Here is a 6,000-nt window from a genome sequence, read left to right as displayed (position 1 = left end):
CAGCCTCGCTTCCCATCCAGCTGCCTGCCTGTGGCCTGGGAAAGCAGTCGAGGATGGCCAAGAGCTTTGGGACGCTGTGCCCGCTTGGGAGACCCGGAAGAGGCTCCTGGCTTCGGATCGGCATATCATTGGCCATTGCGCTCATTTGGGGAGTGAATCATTGGCCAGAAGATCTTCCTGTCTTTTCTCCTCTCTGTATGTCCGCCTTTCCAGTAAAAATAAAAAATAAATCTTTAAACTATAGAATAAATAGCTGTGAGTCATATTGATGTGTTGCTTAAATGGAAAAGAAATCTACTCAGAGTTAGAAATTGTCCTTCGAGGAGGTGGAGAACAATTCCACATAACTTAAATTTGAGTCATGCCTAGTCTAAAGTTTTCCCCTGATTAAGTGAATTTTCAGGGCATAGGGAGGCTATTATTATTTGATGATACAGTTCCTTAGGCTCTGGAATTTTCCCTCCTCACCACGCCCCCTCCCTCCCGCTGATCCCTCCCAGATTATTACAGTAGTACAGTCCTTCATAAACAATCCTAAATCCATCATTCTGCTCTTTAAGTGTGTGCTGACATTGTAGGTGTAGACCATGGCAAGAGAGTTCATCATCCTGTCCTGATATATTTACCAGTTCCACTGGGAGTCCATCTTTGATTTGGAAGTAGAGATGCGTACTGCATTGTATCTTCACATGCGCCCATCAAAAGAGTATTAAATATAGAAACTGTACATCTACTCAGTGGAATATTACTCAGCCATTAAAAAAATGAAATTCTACCCTTTGCAACCAAATGGTCCCAACTGGAGATCATTATGCTCAGCAAAATAAGTCAGTCCCAAAATGACAAATATCATATGTTCTAAGCCAACCTTCACACTGTTTTTGCTACATCTCATGGTTTTGAAATTTTTCTTTTCCTTTCTTCCAAAGTTTTTTCCTTCTGAATTTCTTTACTGACTCAGATCATATAGTAACATTTGCTTCAAGAAGGGTTTTTATTTTCATTTCTTCAGAGACACATTGGTTATTCAGCAGCATGTTATTTAGCTTCCTGTTCTAGTAAATTTCCAATTTTAATTCCTTCTCCAGACTCAAAGATGAAATTACATCTGTATTTTAAAAAAAAAAAAAAGAAACAAAAAACAAAATTCTGAGAAGCTAAGCTGGAGCTGAACTAGACCTTTACGGCTTGAGAAGCGCAGCACCCCCCATGGAAAGCACTTCCGGTCTTTCCTCACCATGCCCACACAGCCCTGGCCACTTTTCCTCTTGTCATCTGTCCTCTCCTTTCCCTATCCGTTCCCTGGCTTCACAGGAGAAAACTTCGAGACCTATATGGAGCGATTCACTGAGCTCCTTGAATGGTCTTGCCATTTTCCCCAAGACGACAATTTCCCGGTACTCTCCATCATGCTGGCACAAGTTCCTAAGGCTGGTGAAGGGAGGGGACGAGAGCAGTATGTTCTCCCAGACACGGTCTTACACAGGGCAGGCAAGCCCGTGAACCCATGGGATTCCTGAAACTTTCCATCTGTCAGGTGAACAAAGTGAGACCTGGGGGTGATGAGGCCGTTGCCTGCGATGCCCACCTTCTACCAGCTCAGTGCTTGTGCAAAACGATAATGTTAAATTAAGTGCTTTTAGAATGCATGATTTTCTAAACAGCACTTTTCACATTCCAACGTGTGGATACAGTAGCCAGTTAACAGCATTTTCCCCCTGTTGGGATCGTCTTCAGTAGAAAAATGAATTATTTGAAAATTCTCTACAGTCAAAACTGGCAATAACGCTGACAAAAGTTGGGTGGTACCTGCACAACCCACGGGCCGCATCCCAGTTTTCTAATTCAATTGAACAGATGAAACCTTTTCTCGCCCCGTCACCATTCTTGAAGTTTGGCTCTAATACCCTCCTCTAGGGAGAAAAAAAAGACTGACAGAGAAGGATCTTCAGACCATCCATCAATCCCCAGGGGTTCGGTTAAAAAAAGAAGAAGAAAGAAAAGCACTCCCTCCGCTCTCAGGAGTTTACTCGCGTGCCGAGTGCAAGAATAAAACCACCTTCCTTCCCAGCCCCGCGGATGTCGCCGGTGTCCGCGGCGAGCGGGGTTGTCCCCGGGACGGTCAGGCCCCTGGCGCTGGGTGCGCTTCCGCGTGGAGAGCAAACGCTGGGCGGACGGAGTGGGCTCGCGCGGGGGAGGGCCGGCTCCCACGGCCACGGGCGGCCCCGCCGCGGCAGGCGCGAGCACCGTGGGGGCGCCGCTCCCGGACGCGAGGGACCCGACCCGAACGCGGAGGCCGCGGGCAGAACGTTCTCTCCTCGCCGACCGGGCGGCCCGAAGCCCCCAGTCCTCGGCCCCGCGCAAGCGACGCCGGGAAATGCCCACATCCGGGAAACCTGCAACGGAGTGCGGCGGCGGCGGCGGCGGCGGCGGCGACACGGAGTGGAAGGCAAAATGGCGGCGGCGGTGGCCTGGTGCTGAGGGGAGAGCCAGGTCCCGGCGACCCCCCGCCACAGGCCGCGCTGGCCCGCGGCAGCCCCCTGGCGTCTCTGCCCCTCCTGCCCCCCGACCGGGGACACCCGCGGGTCCCTGGGACGGGCTCCGGCCGCGTCGGCGCCCGCCCGCCAGGCCCGTGGCCGCTGTCCAGGAGCCCCGCTCTCCCCAGCAGGTAGGTCCGGGGCTGGCGGAGCGGGTGGGGCTCCCGCTCTCCTCTGGAGCCCGAGCCGGCGGGGCGGTGGCCGCCGGGGCCCACGCCCATCCCCGCTGGCGGGGGTCCAGCGCCTGAGCCGGCCCGGTCCGGGCCTGGCGTGGCGTGTCTGGTGGCGTGGACGTGCCCCCCGGGGCAGCGAGGGCTGGCCGCGCCCGGAGCTGCGGGGAGCGCCCCGGGCTCGGCGGCCTCGGACGGGCAGGAGCCTGCTGGGCTGGCGGCCTCGGGGCGGCTGTCTCCTGCCCGGCCGCTCCGCCGTGTCCAGCAAGGGAAGGCGAAAGGTGGTTCCGAAGGAAGGATTGCAGAGAGCTCCAGTCCCCCGGCCCCGGATCGCTCTCCAGTCGGCTGTAATGTTAGCTCCGTAGTGGGAAGTCGGGGGGACAAATGGAGGCTTCCTTATGGAGTAGGTATGTACCTGCCTCCGGGAAAACGGAGCAAGACAAGGTAACATTGTGCATTATAACTTGAAACAGAACCTGGAGTTGCAGGGCACGACTCTCAGGTGACTGGCGTTAATAACTGGGTCTCGTTCAGTTGTCCAACTGGAAGTCATTTACCCGGGGAACAAAGTTGAATGTCTCCTGTTAGTTATTCCTAAGGCTGAAGCAGTAGGTTGGGTTTCACACGCAGAGGCTATTGTATCGCTGCAGTGGAAATGGGTTTGAGTGTGTGAAGTTTTTCAGACCTTTGGGAATTATTTCTTGAAGGTTTCTGGCCAGAGGAGGACAAGATAGGATGTTAGGATTACGCTTGGATGTTCTCTGCCTGTGAATTGTTTTGCCAAAGGTTTTCTCCTTCTGTTAAATAATTGACAGACAGATAAAATGGGCTGGCTGATTCCCTAGGGCCCTGGAGGGTGGAGACGTTCAGCTGATTTTACAGTAAAAGAAGGGGCATTGTCTGCTACTGCAGAAAACTAGATCAAGGCTGGGGCTGCGAACGGCACATTGTGACCATAGCTCGAATATGCTGCACCTTTCTCCAAAAATAAAGAATACTCCATGAACGACATACAGCTTTCCTCCTGCAGTTGCTTTGCTTTGACTCTTAGTCTTTGTTATTGTCTGTCAATACAGTCGTCAGATGGTTCCAAGTCATTATTTAGTGGTCATTTTAGATGCCGTGATAGATGATTTTGTTTTTATTCATTTTGCACGACCAAGACAGAGAACTCGTATTTGCTGGTGCCCCAGACGCACCCAGCAGCAGGGTGGTGGGCGCCAGGAGCTGATCCAGCTCTCCTGGGTGTGTGCTTGACAGGCGTGCTCAGCACCTCAAGGGTCTGCATGGGGCAAAGCTGAAGCTGGAAGTTGACCCCGGATTATCTTAACTGCCAGGGCGAAACACACATTCCACTGCTCAGTTTCTACAAACTTTATTTCAAGTCATTGAACAACATTTTTTTTAAGTGTTGAAAATTTTTTTTTCCTTTGAGAAGCATAGAGAAAGCAATCTATCCACTGGTTCAGTCCTAATATGCTCGCAGTGTCTAGAGCTGGGCCACAGCAAAGACAGGAGCCAAGGACTCAGTCCAGATCTCTGTAAGAGACTAAGGCCCGCTGGACTGCACCTGCTGGAGCCAGGGTGTGCTGAGCAGGAAACTGCGCTTGGGAGTGGAGCCAGACTTAACCCCTAGGATTCCAATACAGGATCTTAATGCTGTTGAAATCAAGCCAGGCTGATTATCACTGGACAGGCAATTCATCAAATGAATTCATGTGAAGAAACCAATTTATTCAAGAGGCCAGAAGAACTCTGGGAGGAAAGTAGACATCTTTAGTCACAAAACGGCTTTGCCTGGTTTGCAAGTTAGAAAAGCTTCTAAAACAGGAAAGGGGAGTTAAGGGAGGCTAGGGAAGCTAGCCAGTTCAGTTGATTGATCATCAGACAGGTTCCCACCTGATGCCAAACTCTTGGACGTTTCTTTGACATGCTGGTTATAAATTGTTGACCAGGCGGTGGTGTGGTAGTGTGCTTGCAAATTTCTTCCTTATCTGTGGTCTGCCATACTGGCCATGACCCTGTAGTCAGTCTCTGGAATTCCTAAGCGAGAGTTATTTGTTGAGTTGAACAAATATTCTGATTAGTCCCAAGATCGGCAGTTACGTTTTCTTAGAATGGGAAAAGGGGGCCCTGGTGAGGTGGCCTAGCAGCTAAAGTCCTCGCCTTGAACACACCAGGATCCCATATGGGTGCTGATTCTAATCCCAGCAACCCCACTTCCCATCCAGCTCCCTGCCTGTGACCTGGGAAAGCAGTCAAGGATGGCCCAAAGCTTTGGAACCCTGCACCCATGTGGGAGACCTGAAAGAGATTCCTGGCTCTTGGCCTCGGATTGGCATAGCACCCACCATTGTGGTCACTTGGGCAGTGAATCATCAAACAGAAGATCTTCCTCTCTGTTTCTCCTCCTTTCTGTATATCTGATTTTGCAGTAAAAATAAATAAATCTTAAAAAAAAAAAAGAATGTGAAAAGGAGGGCTTGGCACTGGGGTGCAGCAATTAACCTGCCAGTTGGATTTCTGGCTTCCCTGATCAGGGTGCCAGTTTGAGTCCTGGCTGCTGCTCTTCCAAGCCAGCTTCCTGCTGATACACCTGCGAAGGCAGATAATATAATGATGGCTCAGGTACATTGGTCATACCTTACATGGTATACCTGGTTGGAGCTTCTGGGTCCTGGCTTCAGCCTGGCCCAGTACCAGCCATTGCAGCCGTCTGGGGAGTAAAGTACTGGATGAAAGATCTTTCTGTTCCTTTTCAGGTAAAGTCTCTAATGTGAAAAACAAAAGAAGATACGTTCTATTTACAGTTGCAGATACATTGTTAGCTGCAAAGTTAGAATGTGAAATGGGAAAGGAAGATGTACTTATGCTTACAAATTCCCTTATTCCGTATCTGTGGAAAGGAAGCGTTGACTGATACTTTTTGCTATTTGGTTATCCAGTGAGAAGTTTCTTTTTTATTGGAAAGCATTGACAGTGGTGAAATATGTGTTCTTTAGTTTTCCTTATTTTTTTCAAGATTTATCTATTTTCATTGGTAAGTCAGATTTAAACAGAGAAGGAGAGACAGATATTCCATCCGCTGATTCTCTCCGCAAGGGGCTGTAATTGTTGGAGCTGAGCCCATCCGGAGCCAGGAGCCAGGAGCTTCTTCAGGATCTCTGATGTGGGTGCAGGGTCTCAAGGCTTTGGGCCGTCCTCTGCTGCTTTCCCAGGCCACAAGCAGGGAGCTGGAAGGGAAGTAGAGCATCCAGACACGAACTGCAGCCATGTGGGATTCCAGCACATGC

General features: G+C 50.5%; 1 protein-coding gene across 1 annotated transcript in view; it reads left to right on the top strand.

Moving 5' to 3' along the window:
- The first annotated feature begins 2,254 nt into the window (after window positions 1-2,254).
- LATS1 (large tumor suppressor kinase 1) overlaps window positions 2,255-6,000 on the top strand; it is a 40,081-nt gene continuing 36,335 nt past the window's right edge. Inside the window, exon 1 of the mRNA XM_040965209.1 lies at window positions 2,255-2,668. The gene's annotated coding sequence lies outside the window, so the exon portion shown is untranslated. The remainder of the gene's footprint in view (window positions 2,669-6,000) is intronic.

Source organism: Ochotona curzoniae, unplaced genomic scaffold (assembly GCF_017591425.1).
Source record: "Ochotona curzoniae isolate NIBS_2020 unplaced genomic scaffold, NIBS_Ocur_1.0 scaffold_3890, whole genome shotgun sequence".
In the NCBI taxonomy this organism is placed as follows: Eukaryota; Metazoa; Chordata; class Mammalia; order Lagomorpha; family Ochotonidae; genus Ochotona; species Ochotona curzoniae.
Note: the sequence above shows the minus strand (reverse complement) of the source record. Positions and strands in the feature narration are given on the sequence as shown.